Source organism: Biomphalaria glabrata, chromosome 6 (genome assembly GCF_947242115.1).
Source record: "Biomphalaria glabrata chromosome 6, xgBioGlab47.1, whole genome shotgun sequence".
NCBI lineage: Eukaryota > Metazoa > Mollusca > Gastropoda > Planorbidae > Biomphalaria > Biomphalaria glabrata.
In genome coordinates, this window is record NC_074716.1 from 23,259,703 (window position 1) to 23,281,314 (window position 21,612).

Consider the following 21,612-nt stretch of genomic DNA (forward strand, 5'->3'; position numbering starts at 1 on the left):
CCGCAGGGGCGTTGGTACGCGTGCAAGGGGAGCAGATGTGGGGTAGCGGAGGAGTGGAGTCGGGGGGTCTGAGCAATTTTCTGGAATTAGGGAGTTCTGTGCCTTTTGGCAAGCACGGGAGGGGGGGGGCAATAGAAGTTCAAGTACTCAGTAAAGAGGCACGCCATTCCTCCTTCTCAGCCACTTCTCCCTCGGGCAATTAGATGGCTTTGTACATTACTCTAAGACTCTGTGTGTATTTAGATCTACTGGATTATAGACGAGTGCCAAAACTATGTGTGTAGATTTGTGCATTTATAGCGTACTAGCTTTACGGCTCGAACACTTGGCATTGTAATGAAGGCAGTATTACCTGGCAAGTCTATTCTCCCTAAATGCTGCTCTAATGAAGGCAGTATTACCTGGCAAGTCTATTCTCCCTAAATGCTGCTCTAATGAAGGCAGTATTACCTGGCAAGTCTATTCTCCCTAAATGCTGCTCTAATGAAGGCAGTATTACCTGGCAAGTCTATTCTCCCTAAATGCTGCTCTAATGAAGGCAGTATTACCTGGCAAGTCTATTCTCCCTAAATGCTGCTCTAATGAAGGTGATTATGACATCCGCTGTCTAGAATCCCAGACGTAGAAGAGACCCTTGATACGCCACAAGGATCCAATCCTAAAGATAATGCTCTGACAGTTCGTGGTGCTGGGAAAACATACTTCACATCAACAAGCTGGTTTTTTTTTTTTCTTAAAGCTGGAAGCTTGGGGCACAGTCTGAAAACACAAATATCACAAGACTGTGTACTTTGTTGTGAAATGTTGGCCGATAGGGATGTACTTTAGATAGACAGGAACTTAATTATCGTGAATACAGGAGCAAATAATTTGAACAAAATGTTAATTTAAAAAATACACATGAAAAAGATAAAGCATTTATCGATATAAAGCCTTTTTGCTGTGACAGGTAATATAACATTAGAATTATAAAAAGAAAAAAAAAAGGATTTTTAAAATGTCAGTGAACCTTATACAGTTTTTTTTTTAAAGATTGCATAGCTGATACAAAAGTAATTTATCATTTTGCTTGTGTTTTTAAAATGACACATACGAGATCCACAGTAGCATGGTTTCGTGATTCATATATTAGCATAGATACTTTTTTTTCACTGAAACACAAAGTACATATACATGTAAAATAATGTTTTAAATTTTTTTTTTATTTTATGCAAGGTAACTTGGCAGATATAGTGATAGAGTACATTCATCTACACTCTACAGAAGTTTTAGAATGTTTTGATAGGCATGTAGCTCATTTTAAATATACATTTAAACCTAGTGTAGGATCATTTCAATTGACCTTTTTTGCCACATAACAAATCACTTTAGAAATGCCCAAAATACAAAAACCTGGGAAAGACATGCAAGTATCCATTATATCAAGCTTCGCCGTGAAGAACACCTGGAGTCTCTGTTTTGTTTGTATAGAACAAACCAGTATTTGGAGAACTCATTGGAACGCTGAACATTTCAATACAAATACACATAAACAGACATGCAACTGTACAGCCCACACCATGTGAGAACTTCTAGGATAAATGTCAGCCTATTAAATTAGTGACGTGGCCAGAAGAGGAGGGCGGCGGTATCGGGAGAGGGGAGTTAATTCTGACAACTCACGGGCGTCAGGGGAGTCCACGTGTGGGTGAAAATTGGAAGGTTAAATCATGCCATTCGGCTCCCCCCACCCCCGGGACAAAATACTTTCAACAAAACAAAACATGGGGAGAGTTCAATCTCGAAAGTAAAAGGTTAAGACACCCTCTTATCTTGCGGCTACGCCTTTGGATTGAGCGCTCTTTGTGAAAAGAGCGTAGCACAAACGCCACACACACATCGCGATGTCAAATGCCACACACAAACCAGCGTGCGATGTCAAATGTCATGTGCTGTCGTTCCCCCCCCCCCCCCCACACCAGGCTAAATAACTTATCTTCTAAATGGTAGGCGACATGTATAGGTCAGTGGCGTGGCTCGTCGCAGGAGTAAAAGGTTTGAAGTCTTCCCTCTCCCCCTTCCCTTTGTGGCGTCGACATTCCCAAATGATATTTTTATGGGAAGAAGAGAAGCAGTAGAAACAGCAAAGAAATCAACTCTAATATTGTTATACTTGTATTATAAGGCTTACTTTAGTTTAATCAGTACTTTTTTTTTCACCACAAGAGAATTTTCGGCCAGAGAAAACTCTTTTCTTAAAAGTTCATCAAGAAAAACAATGACATTTCTTTGTGTTCTCAGTTGTAGATGACAGGTCTTGTCTATAGCTGTCCATGACATTGTATAGTTATATATTGTTGGTTTCTATTCAGAGCGGCGACCTATAAAGGGGAATTATTCAACTTACTCCATCACATCTGGCAAGTACCATTTCTTTCCATGATCAAGATACCAAACAAAATAATGAATTACCTAAGTCAATGAGCTATTTGGTTACTTTTTAAAATCAATTCTTGTGTAGTCAGATAAAAGAACTAATTTTGCAAAACTTCAGCTTAATCCGAGTTTGGGTGTGGGAGATGTAATGTCTACACACGTTTTACCAGACAGACAGAGTGAATTGATAGAAGCTTTGTACAAATTATCATCCAACAACCAATGGCGCGAAGGGGGAATGTTGTGTGCATGTGATGTCCAGATACAACGTCTCTACTTTCAGCTGATGTCAAAAAAGATTCGACCCATGGAGGAATCAGTTCGCTGCTGAGCAATAACTATTGACCTTCGAACCTCGCATATAGTTACTTCCGACAACTCTGTCTAAGCCGAGACAACTCCAGCCGGCTCCAATCAATAACTAGCAATATTTTCTATCTCCCTTTCGTTGGTAAACTTGTGGAACTTTGGTCTTCTTTTACTTTAAGGTGAGACATTAAGTTCTTTTTTTTCTGTGTACATCTGAACACACACACACAACTATGAAGAAAATAAATTGGCTTCTGTCTTCCCTTTTAATGTAAACAAAAAATTTACTTCATTTTTTGGTAGAATAGACTTGTATTCATTACTCAAATATTGGATTATCTAGCTACTTTCGTTGCGATTCTGCTTGTCCAATAGACAGTGAGATCTCTGTGGTCTTGACCAATGAATTTCTCTTGTACCAAACAATGGTTTGCTCTTTTTCCAAACAGTATTGTCATTTTCAGAGGCCTCTATGAATTGTGTATGTTTAAATCTAAAGGCAAGAAAGTCATATTTTGGATTGAACACGATTCCAACTGTAAAAAGAACAAGGTTACAAAAGACAGTTTGTGTGGAAACACAAACTCAAAATCGGCCCCCGAAGTGGTCCACCCAGGCAGGCTTCAATATTTTCAGAAAGAACATCTGAATGAAATTATATCAAAGACAAATGAGAGATAAGAATGGAGAAAGAAGGTTAACAGATCTTGTGTAGTGCCCCAACGGTCCCGCAGATCAAAGGATAGGTGAAAGTGAATGTAAAGTTAGATGTGAACCTGGCCTAACTAGTTCCCCTTTCAGATCTTGTGGTCTATAGGGCAGATGATGTAAAGTTCATCTGTTTTTGTGGCCTACGGTTAACGAGGGTGTCATGTAGCCAGCACAACGACCAACCGCCGTTACTCTTCCCCAACTAATGTCAGGTAAATATTAGAGCTGAGTGGACAAAGAGGCGCCCAAAGATTCCAAAGTTGAAAATCCCAGTCTTCACCAGGATTCGAACCCGGGACCCCCGGTTCGGAAGCCAAGCGCTTTACCGCTCAGCCACCGCGCCTCCCCTGGCCTAACTGATGTCTTATAATTGATCTAATTGTTTTGAAAAGGCTCAATCTCTTATTCGAATCCTCAAAAAAAAAAAAAAAAAAAAAAAAATTTCCGCAATAAAAAAAAGTTCACAAAAATGAAGTTTACAAGATTACTATTCTTTATAAATTAGGTTTAACTTGTAATGCATACTAATTAGCTTTTTCTCAAAAAACTGTTGCATAACTGATTTTAAAAATTAGATTTTTCGCTTTCAGAAAAAAAAGTAGCCGTTGCATCAGAACTTTTCTAGTTTACGAGATCTAAACGGGACGGACGGACAGACGGACAGACATTTCGCATAAAACTAATAGCGTCTTTTCCCCTTTCGGGGGCCGCTAAAAAAAGAAGTAATATCCAATCCCGTCATTTCATGATTGTATCTACAGAAACACACTTTTTCAAAGGTTTGATCACTAGTAACGTAAAATGAGTTTGTTCCACAAAGAAAAGATGGCGGATGGTAACCAATACTAGAGTGAGAGAACAAGTAAGAGATTGTAAGTCTGGCAGGTTATATCGACACATTGGAAACAATGGCACATTGTCAGAAATGTGAGTTTTAGATCCTTATACGTACAACATGAATTAACAGACTAATACATACACACACACATACACCTTTATACTTGCAACATGCATTAACAGACTAATACATACACACACACACATACATCTTTATACTTGCAACATGCATTAACAGACTAATACATACACACACACATACATCTTTATACTTGCAACATGCATTAACAGAAGACTAATACATACACACACACACATACATCTTTATACTTGCAACATGCATTAACAGACTAATACATACACACACACACATACATCTTTATACTTGCAACATGCATTAACAGACTAATACATACACACACACACATACATCTTTATACTTGCAACATGCATTAACAGACTAATACATACACACACACATCTTTATACATACAACATGCATTAACAGACTAATACATACACACACACACACATCTTTATACTTGCAACATGCATTAACAGACTAATACATACACACACACATACATCTTTATACTTGCAACATGCATTATTAGACTAATACATACACATACACATACATTCTTAAACATGTTTACATCCACGTCCTATACACCCATACACACAAACGAACATTCATAGACACATCTAGAAGACAACATGTCAGTTCTTGCTGTCACTCTTAGAGCAGCGGAAGACGTCGCTGCGGTTAGCTCCCCGGACCACGTCTGACTCTCAACTAGCAGACGACGTAGAGTTGAATTATTCAAGCCAGGTTGAAAGGCGCGTGTTTTCTGTGCAGGAGAACCGTCTTAAAATGACATGTCCACATGTCATTTCACCTTGACATATGGACAGCTACATAATGATAGTGAATAATGTTTTGTTGGGAAACGTGTTTTTTTCTTATTTTGACTTGTATCTGAGAATGTCAAGATATATCAACGTGGGAAGAAGATGCTCTCGAGTTTGTCAAAACTGTTTCTTTCTAAACGTTGCTTCCATTTCCTTTCATTTTATTCACTCAGCTTTACACCACTACCAACTTTCTCCTAAAACTCTTAAATATTTAAAAAAAAAAAAAAAAACTTATACTACAATACAATACTACCGAAAGCAGCATTAAAAAATATTTTTTTGTAAAGGGAAACAGTGTCACTGAAGAATTTATAGTGTTCTGGCGGATGACAAGAATCATCTGAGGTATGTTCAGGGCTACCACAAGGTCAGTTGTCAAATCCCCCCCCCCCCCACAACCGCTTCCACTTTCGGTTGCTGCCATGATTGGATTTGACGCAATAAAATAATCAAGCTTACATTAGGTAGGTGAGACTATTTCCTCAGACTTATTCTCTAAAGCCACAAGAAGATCTGCTGTAGGTAGGAGATGAGATGTGATAAAACCTTTTTTTAGGATAATTATCGGAAAAGATGCACAGAAATAGCAAACTGAGTAAAAAGTTCAAGCGAGAGAAAGAAAGAGAAAGAAATATATAAAAGAGAGAAAGTAAAAAGGAAGAGAGGGTGAAAGTTGAGATGGAGAGAGAGTCACGTGACGGAGATAGAAAGAAGAGAAAGAAAAACTTAAAAACATTTAAAGAACAGATAAAAAGAGAGTCGAGAGAAAGGGGGGGGGGGTAAATTGACAGAAAAAAAAGTGAAGAGAATGAAATGGATATAAAAGGAGAGAGAGAGAGAGAGAGAGAAGAGAGAGAGAGAGAGAGAGTTCATGAAAAAAAAATATTTTAAGACCGGAACCAAATCACTAGGGATAGTGTCAACTACCCTGCAGTTCAATTTTGTCAAAGATGTGGTCCATTGTGTGAGAGAGAGAGAGAGAGAGAGAGAGAGAGAGAAGATAGAATGAGAAGAGCTAGAAGGAGAGAGAGAAGGGAGGGATACGTGCGAAAGAGAGAAAGAGTACTACAGAGAGCGAGAAGAAGAGAGAAGAGAAAAAGACAAACATTTTGTCCTCAAAGTGCATGATAGTGGCAATGGAGAACGTCACTGGGTGACAAACAGAGCTTTGGGGGGGGGGGGGGAATGGAACAGAGAGAGAAACTGACACAGAGCCCACTGAAAGGGAGGGTGAGACCGGGGGGGGGGGGCAACTTGACAGTGAGTCAATAGCAGCTAGTGGCGCAGGGAGGGTGGGCGAGAGGAGGGCGGGCGTGTCTGAGCAGAAATCTAATAAACGATTTAGTTGATGTTGGCTTTCATTAATAATTGACTGCTTCTGAAAGTGGTACTAATCTCTTTAGGGGGAATACAGGGAGGAGGAGGGGCGCCGTTGATAGGGCGGAGATGGGAAGGAAAGAAAAACGGGTGGCGTGTATTTTGTGGCGCTGGGAGGACGAACATGGAGGGAGAAAAAAAGGGAGGGTATTGGTGAAAACAGAGATGAATGAGAAACTGAGACGACACTATAAAACTAACAACTCACTGAATGTGCAATAAAAAAATATAAAAGATAAGACTCGCCATTGCAGTTACAAGTAGGAAGATCAGCGATATGTCAAAAGTATGGTGTGTAGATGTGTACATATTGTGTGGATGTGTACATGGTGTGTAGATGTGTACATATTGTTTGGGTGTGTACGTGGTGTATGGATGTGTATATGATGTGTGGAAGTGTACATGACAACGGGATATGTACCTGATGTGTGGATGGATACACAATGTGTGGATGGATACACAATGTGTGGATGTGTACATGACAACGGGATATGTACCTGATGTGTGGATGGATACACAATGTGTGGATGTGTACATGACAACGGGATATGTACCTGATGTGTGGATGGATACACAATGTGTGGATGTGTACATGACAACGGGATATGTACCTGATGTGTGGATGGATACACAATGTGTGGATGTGTACACGATCTGGGGATGTGTACCTGATGTGTGGATGGATACACAATGTGTGGATGTGTACATGACAACGAGATATGTACCTGATGTGTGGATGGATACACAATGTGTGGATGTGTACATGACAACGGGATATGTACCTGATGTGTGGATGGATACACAATGTGTGGATGGATACACAATGTGTGGATGTGTACATGACAACGGGATATGTACCTGATGTGTGGATGGATACACAATGTGTGGATGTGTACATGACAACGGGATATGTACCTGATGTGTGGATGGATACACAATGTGTGGATGTGTACATGACAACGGGATATGTACCTGATGTGTGGATGGATACACAATGTGTGGATGTGTACACGATCTGGGGATGTGTACCTGATGTGTGGATGGATACACAATGTGTGGATGTGTACATGACAACGAGATATGTACCTGATGTGTGGATGGATACACAATGTGTGGATGTGTACATGACAACGGGATATGTACCTGATGTGTGGATGGATACACAATGTGTGGATGGATACACAATGTGTGGATGTGTACATGACAACGGGATATGTACCTGATGTGTGGATGGATACACAATGTGTGGATGTGTACATGACAACGGGATATGTACCTGATGTGTGGATGGATACACAATGTGTGGATGTGTACATGACAACGGGATAAGTACCTGATTTGTGGATGGATACACAATGTGTGGATGTGTACACGATCTGGGGATATGTACCTGATGTGTGGATGGATACACAATGTGTGTATGTGTACATGACAACGAGATATGTACCTGATGTGTGGATGGATACACAATGTGTGGATGTGTACATGACAACGGGATATGTACCTGATGTGTGGATGGATACACAATGTGTGGATGTGTACGCGATCTTTGAATGTGTACTTGATGTGTTCCTGTGTGTGTGTTACTCTGTATGATTGATTGAAGTGTCGAGCGGGAACAAAAAAATCAAAACAAAAGATGATGAAAGTTCTTCAAAGTGTTACAGATGTAATCACCATGGTAACAGTGGAAGACCTGTTGTCATGCTTAAACGTGCACTGACAATTCTGCTGAGGGGGTCGGGCGCTGCACACTGACACTTAGCTCCAGATCAGCGCCCTTTCGCTCAATTTCACTACACCTCTCCCCTACCATCAGCATCCCTTCTATCACACGTAACATGGATCATTCCTTCTGCTGTCTTAGTGAAACAAAAAAAAAAGAAAAATAAAACACCAGTTTATGTTAAAAGGTTCCATAGCTCTCACTCCATTAAATCTAAAAATGGTTCTCGCATTAATGGCATCGACGCCCCAGCGCCCTGTGAGTCACAGCAAAGAGAGGGTACTTTGTAGTTTTACAAAATGTTGCCCGTTCGTGAATAATAAATCTGACTGTCAGATCAAGTAATAATAAATGCCGTTTGGCCTGAATAAGTCTCTCTTCCCCTCTTGCGTTCTGGCCCAGGAGTGTAAACAGATGATTGAAATAATTGATGAAATCTGTCTCGGATGTTTGTTGACTTTGATATTGTTCTATTTGTTTGTTGAATCTGATGTTTGTCTGTTTGTTAGTGGCTGTGTAAATGAAACAGTGTAAATCACCTCTGGATATAAAACGAATTCGATAGGAGACATTTTGCCTTTTTCCAGTTAATGTATGGGCAGAATTGCTTCATGACAAGTGCAGTAACTGTAAAGTTCCCCTTTCAGACCTTGCGATCTATATAGGCCAGATGATGTTAAGGTTATCTGGGAAGGGGGTGGGTAGCCAACGGATTAACAAGCCGGGTGTCATGTGGCCAGCACAATGTCAACCGCCTTTACTTTCCCCAACTAAAGTCAGGTACCCATTAGAGTTGGATGGAGTCAGGGGCGCCCTAAAAATCCCGAAATTTAAAGTCCCAGTCTTCACCGGTATTCAAACCCAGGACCCCACCCAAGCGCTTAGCCAGAAGCACATGTATTGAAGTGATATTCTTTGTTTCAGTAGAAAGTGATGCACAGAGAATCCGAGTTTTTAAAAAGTGTCCTAACTGTATTTCTATTGGATAAGCAAGGAACACACTTGTTTTTGCCTAAGCAATATCAATGAAACGCACGCGTGTTACATGTTAAAATTACCTTATTATACTGTTATAAACCTGGTGGTGGCACAGATGGGGGTTGTGGTGTGAGTGTAGTCAGCCGACGCCAATCGCCCCAGGCCAACGGTTGACGAGCGGTCAACCGTGACGAGCTACGACGGTCAACCGAGACGAGTTAACAACATGAAGGTTTGAGTAGGATCGGCGTCGTGAACAGAGCTCAGGAGCGTCCCAGAATGGTCGAGCGACCCTATATAAAGAGCGAAGGTATCAGAGACCAGTCAGTTACAACTTCTCGATCTACAGTTCGTTACAACGGCTCAGTACAAGTCCGAGACGAGACAGAGAGACCAGTGCAAGAGTTGATACGCGGCACGGCTATTAACAGGAGAGATATTTTGTACAGTCTTGTGTTACGTGCTGCCAATTGTACAATATTGGCTGTTATTTTATTGACATTAAACTAGTACGTTATTTGAAGCCCTGAGTTGTCAAGTTCTTTCAGTTGGTGGTGTCGTGTGGTGCAGTTTGCAGAGAGCCTGCATAGTGAGATTCGTAACAATACAATTGTTGAGTAAAGTGGAACCGAACCTCATAATGCAGACTCTTGCAGAGGTCGAATACCACAGCGTCATGAGGCTTGGTGTGACCCGCGGGCCGTAGTTTTGGAATCACTGGCATAGAACGTGTTCACATCTCTAAGACACACCTTGCTATGAACTCGTAGAGGTTGCCGCCACGCGCAGTATTCCCCAAGAAATGTCAAGAAAGAAATCTATATCCGTTTATGACATCATTTATCTTTATTTTTTAAGACTTGTCAATATTAGGTTTTCCCAAAGTTTGTAGGTCAAGGTAAAAACATTGACGACACGACGCTGTGGGGGACAAGATAGTTTTGTTTTCCAAGCAATGTGTCTGTGACAATGTGACCTCTAGTTAACGACTGGTCTGGGCGTGTGAGAAGAATGAGAAATGTAAATCACACAAATCAACAAGAACAAAGGGAGACGACTGCCATAGGGCACAAAGTAAAAGACAACGCGAATTATTTGTTTCGCATAAAATAGTTATATAAGTAGATCTAATAGTAATGGATAATTCTCTGATAACCAACTGTATTAGCATTTCGAGAACACTTTGCCTTAGGGAACCCTTTATAATGTGCGAGAGTGTATCAGAAGGTCCGGTTCAGAAGGTCCACTACAAGTCCAGGACGAGACAGAGAGCGCAGTAGTTGTAAGTGCAGCAGTGCGGTAATAGCCATTGATTGATTTGTCTTGTCAATTGTACAGTATTGGCTGTTAATTTATTGAACTAAATAAAGAATCACGTTATTTTGTATCCCGGGTTGTTTCTTGAGTTAGTTCTGTTATATGTTATCCAGCGAGTCTTAGCAATAAATAGACAGGAAATAATAATATAAAATAAAATAATAGAACATCTCCTTGTGTTATTTCTTGTGTCTGGAAGTGGACTTTCTAGTTAGGGGCATTCAAAATTAGAACAGGAAGAAAAACAATGTGTGTGTGGCTAACAATATCATCTCTCAAAGGAAAACAAAAGTTGGTCTAGGGTCGCGTTTAAACAAGTTTCGGCGACACAGGAAGGTTTCGGAAAGGGGTTGGGTTCCTTTCGCCTCTTTCCTGGCCAGCCACACCCTTGTCAGACAATGTTAACACTGACCAATACACTGACCAAGTCAATAGTCCATCATATTGAAGTATAACGATTAACCATTTTTTTTGTACAAATATTGTATCCAAGATAAAGAACAGACAATACTCACGTAAGGTAAATGTAGGTGAATCAGTGGTTCTCATTTCTTGAAACAAAAAGAACTACCACTGCTAAGTGTTTGAGCGGCTGATTGAATCAACAAGCTAAACAATGATACGAACATACTGAGTCAGCGCGCCCACGCTGGCAGGCACACACACATACAAAAAAAGGCTCTACTATAGTCTACTAAAATAACTACAGGGTCAAGGATATTACGCTGTATTTTAGTTTGGGAATCTTACAAGATGTAACGACGTACTAGCCAGACATCCGGTTTCAAAAGAATCCATGTAGGCGTCACCTTATACTCATTGGTTTCAGGTTTCAAATAGCAGCTAGTCAATGCGTGAATCCGCCCTTATAACTATATCAATAATTTACAAGTTATTGTCCTTATTCGATATCAAAAAATATAATGAATTACCAATAATTAATTGACCAATTGGGTATTTTGTTTATTGATTCAAATTTTGTTAGGTACAATAAATAATTGATCAAAGTTTCAACTTGATCGGAAAATGCGTGAGGGAGAAATAGCTTTGAGAATTATTTAAAATCTGATGTAATTTTTTAAAAAACATTAACAAAAGATGAAATTGAAACTTAGGCTTATGTCTGCTATTCTTAGAAGAATGTTATATAGGTCAGTAGCTTGTTGTCAAGACACCGAACAATGTTGAAAAACAGCTTTGAACTGGAGCTACGCATTAACAGGAAATTTAAAAAAAAAAAAGGGGGAGGGGGCGGGGGTTGAGAGTTACACATTAGTGGGTAGAAAAAGAGATCCACATATCATACAAATAATGATGTAACTAAAACATGTCACGCTACCTTTCTCTTTCTTAATCTCCAATTTCTGTTCATTATTAACAGAAGTGCCGGAGTTTAGAAAATGGAGGCCCTCAGCAAGGTTATGTCACTTATGTGCAGGGCAACTGAGGCATACCTTCTTCAAACTTCACTATTAATTAGCATAAATAAATCAATTAAAACATCTCACGCCATAGTTGTGAAAAAATTTCTATTTAATTGGCTTATTTTTTTAATTTTATTTTATATTTTTAAAATGTGAAAGCCCCCATTAAGAGTAAGACCCTAGACCGCTGTACTGTTGTCTTGCGCTTTCCTAAATGCAGCCTTTACTAAGACGGGGCAGGTAGATAATGGAAAGTATACATTTAAAAAAATTACTTATAAATGTCTAAAGAGGAAAAACGGAATTTTGAGGGAATAAAAGAGGGGAAAGGGGAGGTAGAATGAGAGACTCGGAAAGGGGCGATGATAAGTCACGAGATTTTATTTGTTCTCAATTAGAAGAGTTCCAGCCAAAATGCACAGTTTAGTTAATGAAGTGTTTTGTTGTTTTCTTTATGTTTCTTTTCTCCAGGCTTCATTAATGTAATCAATGCTTTCAGCGCCAATATCTTCTGATTAGCTTTGATGGCGTCACGTCTCGGACATGCGCACTAGCCTCTGTGCTGCACTAACCTTTTGTTAATGAATGAATGACATCCAAGGCCGAGGATCAATGCTGTGGGGGAGGGACCGTATGAGCAGTGTAAAAAAAAAAAGGAGGGGGAAGGGAGATTAGTAGCAGGCGGGAATTAAGTACCCTACGATCCCTGCTGTCCATAAAGTAAATTGGTGCAGACGTGGCAATGAGGTGCCGTGCACGTGCGGTCAGACTAGGTTCCAAAACGTTTACAGGGAGATTAGTAGGAAGACATTTTCTTTTGACAATCCATACTCCTATGTCGAAGGTGCCGCTCTTACCATTCCTACCATTAGCGTGCATTCTCTTCAAGGGGTCAAAAATCAAAAAGTTGGAAACCGACTGGAAACTGGGTGAACAGGTATTTTGAAAACGGCTCTACAGATTTACCAAGAAAGAGGACTGTTTGTCTTTGTGGAAAAAACATATATTTGATTAGCCACAAAGTGAAAACTTTGGTTTGACCGTTATAATTTTAATAAATATTATCTTTTTAAATCAAAATTTGGCTAACGTCTTTTTTTTTTTTCAAACACGGCTTTAGCGGAAATTCCCGCACTCGACTCAAATGTTTCTTTGTATTCAGTAAAGAGTTGACTCAATAGTCTAACGTGACGATTTGGTCCGCACCGTGTTATATAGAAATTAGCTGGACTGTTAACAGAAGAACTTAAAATTGTGCAAAAACTCACTGGAAAGACTGTGCAACAATGAAGCTTTACAAGAAATAACTAGAATGAGAAATGATACACTACCATCATATGCATAAAGAAGGAATGAACTTTCTGGCCAATGATGACCAGTGGTCAAGGAGGAGACGCATGTGTCTTGTGTAAAAGATATTAGAGTGAAGAAAGTCTTGGAGGCAAAAGATGGGTATGTGATTAAAGTGTCCAGACATGTGTGTGTATTAGTGTGACTTTGTGTATATTGAAATGTGTGTGTATCCTTTAATATGAGCATACAATGTTATGAAATCTTTAATACAATTCAAAAAACAATGAAAGATTTTAAAAAATGTCCAGAATGCACTTATTTTGAAGTAGTCCTCCAGTTTACATTGAACATGGTGACTGGCCTGAAATCAAACCTGAAGTTTCCTCACCTGTTGAAGGCGTCAATATTGTTTTTTGAAGGCTGACTATTAAAAACAGATATTGATGTTATTTTATCTTCTAATTTCGTTTAAACTCTCAGCCTCTTGATGTCTTCATCTCTTCTGAACTGGGTTTTAAACTCTACTCCTGCGGAACGTGAAGGAATGGCTTAAAAAGTGAAAAGAACCAACACTCTGCCATTCTTTGATCGCCAGGAGGTGGAGTTGATTGCCCGTGACGGGAAAAGTCTTTTGTTATGACTAATTGAGACACACCTATAGTGGATTTAACAATAACATAGTTTTTTTCTTTATAAATCTGGAAAGTCTATTTACAACAGAGTGTTGTTATTGGTATTTAAGCAAATGGGAAAGGTGGAATAGGTGTCTTTGCTCTGTGTGTGTGCGTGTGTGTGTGAGCGCTAGTGAGTGAAAAGCTGAATTTTGACTTGAGCCAACGAAATGAGTCCGTCCAATAGTTTCACAGACGACTAACGTGTGGAGTTATTGTTGATTGAAATTTCGAATTTTAGGCAGTTACAATGATGTCTATACAGCGGAGGCGGGGTTCAAAGCGGTGATCGGGCAAGTGTGGCTGCAATAGTTTGGAGTATGTCTAGATTTGTTATTTTTGTTTGTGTAAACCTGCTCCACGCGCTGTTTTTCATTGAAGAAAGGGGAGAGGCGACATAAGATAAGAGTATAAGTCTCAGGTATAAATTAAATGCAGATATTAATTAGATTCTTAAAAAACTGATTTACACGCGTTATGTTAATACCCCCCACACCAAATTCTCATGGGTAAAATGGAGGGGGGGGGGGGTGTCAGTCGAATTTGTTTTGTGGGAAGGGAACTTTGTTTTATTGACCAGAGGTGATCTCCCTCCTTATCGCGAGCCTGTTATTAGTGTTCACCTGTTATAGATTGTACTCTTTTTTTTTCCTTGTACCAGTTGGGGATTCTTGGACAACTGTTCTCCATGTAGCAACCAACTCATGAGCTCTGTCAGAAAGCAGAGAATAGATCAAGTTCCACTATCCAGCCAAGTTGACATTAATTCCGAAGAAAACCAAAATGTCTCTAGGCACTTGGTGGCCTCATGGTCACGAAACATTCTTCAGTTAAAGGATCACATTTTTCTTTTCTTGTTCTCTGCGCTAGGCTGTTTATAGAAATGTCCGCACCCCTGAGCGAGACTCCTACCAGTGTGACACGCCACTGTTGTGAGACTTAACCGTAGAACACCTTTGAAATTCCAATTAGCTCCCGTTGTTTTGCCAACTCGACGAGTGATCTACCCCTGACAAACACGCGCAGTGCTCACAATGCTCTCCCTTGTTTCTCCCCCTCCCGCTGTACCCTTTCCTTCGCCTCTCGTGGCCAGCAGACTTGGCCTTGTTTACTCTGTGACTGTTTGGACAACTGGTCAAGTAGCTTCACCTAGCGCGAGCGGTCAGCGGTGGTCGTTTTGTTTGGGTTTCTTTTTGTTGTACCCTCGACATTTAACACTCAGTGTCCAGTCGTGAGGTCAGTTTAAGATTTATCTGCCCTTTGTGTTCGTACAAGATAAAAAAAAACGGATTGCATTTAATTGTTTCGTTTGACCAGTTCTGGGATGCACGTGTTGTATGAACGAGATTCTGTTGGTCTCGTTTCTGTGTGAGTACGTTTGTGATGTTCTTTTAGTTCTACAAGCTTTGAATGGATGAAAACATCAAATCATTAATGAACCTTGCTCAGTGGCTGTACGGTATTACAGTTACTTCTACCTCCAGGGACAAAGAAACAAATTGGCTTTATAAAAAACAGATCCAACAAGAACATTGACATAGAGAATGTTTATAGAAAAAAAACAACAACTCAATAGCATCTTTGTTCAGCTCAACTTGGTAACATTTTTTAAAACATGTTTTCAATCACACTTTAGTTGGGTTTTTTTTTTTCCTCCCCATTTCTGCTAGTAAGTAGAGTTCTGCAGGCTATACATTCATTACTATTGTTATAACCTTGCCATTAAGTTGTCATGCACACCGCCATCCAAGATAGTACAGAAGGTGCGCACTGATAGAGACTAGACTGAGAAGGTGCGCACTGCTAGAGACTAGACTAAGAAGGTGCGCACTGCTAGAGACTAGACTGAGAAGGTGCGCACTGATAGAGACTAGACTGAGAAGGTGCGCACTTCTAGAGACTAGACTAAGAAGGTGCGCACTGCTAGAGACTAGACTGAGAAGGTGCGCACTGATAGAGACTAGACTGAGAAGGTGCGCACTGATAGAGACTAGACTAAGAAGGTGCGCACTGTTAGAGACTAGACTGAGAAGGTGCGCACTGCTAGAGACTAGACTAAGAAGGTGCGCACTGCTAGAGACTAGACTAAGAAGGTGCGCACTGCTAGAGACTAGACTGAGAAGGTGCGCACTGCTAGAGACTAGACTGAGAAGATGCGCACTGATAGAGACTAGACTAAGAAGGTGCGCACTGCTAGAGACTAGACTGAGAAGGTGCGCACTGCTAGAGACTAGACTGAGTAGGTGCGCACTGATAGAGACTAGACTAAGAAGGTGCGCACTGTTAGAGACTAGACTGAGAAGGTGCGCACTGCTAGAGACTAGACTGAGAAGGTGCACACTGTTAGAGACTAGACTGAGAAGGTGCGCACTGTTAGAGACTAGACTGAGAAGGTGCGCACTGCTAGAGACTAGACTGAGAAGGTGCACACTGTTAGAGACTAGACTGAGAAGGTGCGCACTGTTAGAGACTAGACTGAGAAGGTGCGCACTGCTAGAGACTAGACTGACAAGGTGCACACTGTTAGAGACTAGACTGAGAAGGTGCGCACTGCTAGAGACTAGACTGAGAAGGTGCGCAATGCTAGAGACTAGACTGAGAAGGTGCGCACTGCTAGAGACTAGACTGAGAAGGTGCGCACTGCTAGAGACTAGACTGAGAAGGATGTCGACATTAGGAAGAAGATTACGAAATTCCACCCACGTCTAGAACTTATGAAGAGGCTGTGCTCAAGGCAGATGTTGTTCTATGTATTTGTGATCTCCCCATGTAAATAAACATCTAAATTGTTGTGTCGCCCCCTCTTAAGTTATTACAATGTATCCTTTTCATCTGGTACTTATTTGTTCAATAGATGATTGCTTGCAATTGGTCTCCCAACTCAGACACGCACGTCCATGACCTGTCACAAAGTTGTACTCTCAAAGGACTTAGTGACATAACAACACTAACACAGCTGATACAACTAGTAAATACAAGTCCAAAATTACTGTTTCTTTTTTTAACCACTGTCTCTGAAATCAGATAAGACAAGCCATTTATTTAGCAGAAACACAAGTCCTACAATAAAATACACCCCACTTCAACAGAGAAGTGCCCGAAGCGATTGAACTATTGGTAAAATTACCTCTTTTAGCAACTAATAAAACAATCAATACTATTGCCCCCTTTATCTACTGACATGAAATCTAAATCTGGCAACTTAGTTCAGAATAAATGGTTGGACACGATTACCATTTTCATCACTGTCTCTTTTTTTTTGTTTTACCATTTTTTGACATTTGTAATTTTAGTTTTAGAAATTCTAGTCTGAACATTGATCGACTTCTACTAATGGTCTTCAAGAGGTAACTTCTACTAATGGTCTTCAAGAGGTAACTTCTACTAATGGTCTTCAAGAGGTAACTTCTACTGATTGTCTTCAAGAGGTGACTTCTACTAATGGTCTTCAAGAGGTAACTTCTACTGATGATCTTCAAGAGGTAGATTCTAGTGATGGTCTTCAAGAGGTAGATTCTAGTGATGGTCTTCAAGAGGTAACTTCTACTGATGGTCATCAAGAGGTAACTTCTACTGATGGTCTTCAAGAGGTAACTTCTAATGATGGTCTTAAAGAGGTAACTCCTACTGATGGTCTTCAAGAGGTAACGTCTACTGATGGTCTTCAAGAGGTAGATTCTAATGATGGTCTTAAAGAGGTAACTCCTACTGATGGTCTTCAAGAGGTAACTTCTACTGATGGTCTTCAAGAGGTAACTCCTACTGATGGCGAAAGAAAGCGATCTCAAGGCGATCAAAGGAAACACTGCAGGGTTAACTTCATATACAGCTTCAAAAAGTCCCGTAAAGCTTTTAGCTTGGTTCCTGCTAGCTGGAAGAAAAGAGCTAATGGTGAGTTATCAAAATGGAGTCAATCTGAACTAAACATGTGTTCACGTCTCTCTCCTCCTCTCTCTCTCTCCCCTCTCCATCTCTCTCTCTCTCTCTCTCTCTCTCTCTCTCTCTCTCTAGTGCATTATCGCAAGATCTAAGTGGAACATTGGACACATCTCTCCCTGACAGCCCAGACTTACATATATGTCAAGATGACATTATAAGTGCTCAAACAAAACATAATGATAATGTAACTGTCATAGCGCTCCCTGTTGCCCCACTATATGATGGCGTCAGGAAAGTCGTGAGAACAAAATGCAGAATTCAGCGGTTATCAAGCTGTCTCAATCAGAGAACCAGAAATTCATCATTCTATCGGGTTCCTGATGTATGACAAGATGGATCATGGCAACCGATTGAGAATGAATGAGATGACTTGTAGCAGATAGAACATAAACCTCGCTCTGTATCATCGAATCATTCGTTCACCAAGAATGAGGGGAGACCTTTCTATTACTTGACCATGAATGAGGGGAGACCTTTCTATTACTTGACCATGAATGAGGGGAGACATTTCTATTACTTGACCAAGAATGAGGGGAGACATTTCTATCACTTGACCAAGAATGAGGGGAGACCTTTCTATTACTTGACCAAGAATGAGGGGAGACATTTCTATTACTTGACCAAGAATGAGGGGAGACCTTTCTCATACTTGACCAAGAATGAGGGGAGACATTTCTATTACTTGACCAAGAATGAGGGGAGACCTTTCTATTACTTGACCAAGAATGAGGGGAGACATTTCTATTACTTGACCAAGAATGAGGAAAGACATTTCTATTACTTGACCAAGAATGAGGTGGAGACATTTCTATTACTTGACCAAAAACGAGGGGAGACCTTTCTATTACTTGACTTCCCCTTTCTTCTACCAGAGCTGTGTCGCGGTGAAATGTAGTAGGTGGTCTGTTGCAGATTACGTTATTAATCCACTAGTTGATTCAGAAAATAACAATTGTTAAAACACTTAGCTGAATGAAGTCCTATAAATCAGTTCTTTTATTGTATTATTTTTCTTGCTAATGTAACAGAGCTTTCAAAGGAACAATGTCAAAGTATGGCCAGGGGATTTCGTCTCAGCAGCCTCCATTATTAAATTCATATTTTACGAATAATAATAATAAATAATAATATAAGACTTTCCATATCATAAGAAAATGTGTCAGTAGTCAGACACTAAGCGGACTACTATGAATTTTGTTTCCATTGAAACTCATGAATATCGACTTTGGCAGCGAGAGAAAATTTGAACCATTTTTAAAAAATAATAATATTATAAAATACTACTGGTCTCGTGGAATGTAGTTTGAGATCTACTGTGTTAGTGAATGAGTTTGAAGTTCTAATCCAACCATTTCGTTCTCGCCCAGTCTTTGAAGTTGTTACATCAAGACACTAAGACAGAGACGTTGTGTGTCTACTCTGTTGATGTCTTGACGTCTTTCTTGTTGCTGGCCTGTAACCTCACTTCACAGACACTTCACACACAATGGCATGCTCAGATTTAGGTATTAACAAAGTTTATAAATAGACTCAAAAGAATGTTGTTGTTTTACAAGACGCCAATCTTTCACGACAGAGTTCAACCTAGTTAAACTAAGTTAAACCTAGTTAAACCAATTAAAACCTAGTTAAAAGAATTAAAACCTAGTTAAATCAAGTTAAACCTAGTTAAATCAAGTTAAACCTAGATCTGAAAATAGGAAGAGGGAGTGAATTAGATTGCAAGAAGAATTGCAAGAATCACATCTGTAAGTCACGGTGACCTTGATGACTTTGTTCCTAGTTTACAAAGTGTAGATCCTTTTTTAGGGGGGGGGGATAGGGAGGGGTGGGGGAGACTACAACCAAAGATGTCAGAGGCGACGCTTGAATTGGAAGACCTCAAACTGCAATGTACGCCACTGCTCGGGGGGCTAATGTTGATAAACAGCACCCCAGGGCCACCAACGATGTTTCACGTGTTGACACGAGTTACTCACGTCTAAAGGTAAGTGTGAACATATGAACTTGAGTGTTGAAATCTGAAGAACTCAAATGATCTATACAAACTTCCTTTGTCTCTCTGCCTCTTGTGGTAGTGAATTCTAGGGCTGGCACAATGCCTGCACCACCAGATAGGACGTCATTTGGTAATACAGTGAAAGAGATGACAAGTATGGTGTGTGTGTGTGTGTGTATAGAATGATGTAATCTTTCAGCAGGGTTGCAAGATGACTGGAACAGCTGATGAAAGTCACGTGACTTGTCTATATTGCATGACAAAAGCAGTCGTTTTGAAATGAGATGACGTATAGTGTTGGAATCTTTTCACATCGTGATGTTTCATGTGATGTTTCATGTGATGTTTCATGTGTGCTTCTACAGACTCAAATTGAAAGCTGTTTCAGAAATCTCTCAATAAAATCAGTTCATTTTGTTTGAGAACAAATTCTGATTCAAGATTTGCATGAAAGTCAAGTTGGAATAGCTAGAGCTACAACCCAGAGACTACCACACAACACAAACACAACTATTAAAACATAGAGATACTGCATACATTACAGTTATCACCAAAGTCAAATGTCCCTATACAAAATAAATAGAAAATGTTGGCTGAATTGATTTATTAGTAGGAAAGATCGCTGAGGAGAAACTTTTAGAATCCAACAACAGAAAGTTCTACAACAAAATATAAATTATTTCCCTTTGAAATGAATACCTCAAGTTTCTAATCAATCATTGAACATCATTAGAAATGCAATCAATGATCGAGAATCAATACCACGAAAAGTCCAAGCTTAAAACGTTGTATAAATCCACTTGTAAAAAAAAGTAAAATATAAGAAAAATCCTTTTTACAAAAGAAAGTTTATCTAAGGCAAAGAACTCCGCACTTACAACTTACAACTATATCACTTAAGAATGTAGAAGTTATTTCCATTTTTTATATAAAAAAATATACCAATAATTAATTGACTTATTGGTTAATTTTTTTAAATTGATTCATGATTTGTTAGATACAATAAATACTTTTTTCACGTCTCAATTGGATCCGAGAATAGATGGGGAAGAAATAATGTGGACCATTACTTAAGGGGACAAAACCTGATGTACTTAACTATGTCTGAATACTGAAGGATTGATTTTTTTTTCTTATTGGTATCAAACAAAATAATTAATAACCAGTAATTAAGTAACGAATAGGTTAATTTTTTTTTATTGATTCATGTCTTATCTATGCCCATGAATAATTGTGGAAAGTTTCCGTTTGATCCGAGAATGGGTATGGGAGAAATAGATCTAGATCTATCGTGTACACACTTTTCACCAGACAGACAAACAGGCAGACAGAGTACTTAATTCTTTCGGAAATTTCAATTCAGCACGCAGACAAACACACACACGCGCGAGAGAGATGGAACAAATACGATTCTCTGGTAAACTTTGTCAATTAAATTTGACTTCAGAATAATTATCGTCCTAATTCTTTCCCTAACGATTTTCAATTTGGGAAATAATACGATTGGTGTCGGCCATGTTTTTGTGTGTGTGTGTGTGTATTGGAACGTGCTGTTAATGACGTCATCAAATCAAGAGCTGAAACAGTTCACTAACATTGCTTTGAATGACGACTATTGATCAGAAGCCTTGGGTCACGTGATCGCTAGCTACTTGAAAGTTTTTCACAAGTGGATCGTCTTCTTCAAGAGGCGGAGGACAA

The 21,612-nt window shown here is 39.7% G+C and overlaps 1 protein-coding gene across 5 annotated transcripts in view; it reads right to left on the reverse strand.

Annotated features, from left to right (window-relative positions):
• The window catches only part of LOC106069664 (toll-like receptor Tollo), a 95,762-nt gene that overhangs the window by 31,763 nt on the left and 42,387 nt on the right, over positions 1 to 21,612 (reverse strand). For 2 of the 5 annotated variants that reach the window (XM_013229365.2, XM_013229364.2), the window contains one exon: positions 549 to 759. The exons of 1 other annotated variant lie outside the window; for it this stretch is intronic. The gene's annotated coding sequence lies outside the window, so the exon portion shown is untranslated. Of the gene's footprint in view, positions 1 to 352; positions 428 to 548; positions 760 to 11,100; positions 11,270 to 21,612 lie in introns of those variants that run through there. 2 more of the 5 variants (XM_056032040.1, XM_056032039.1) reach the window with 2 other exon arrangements.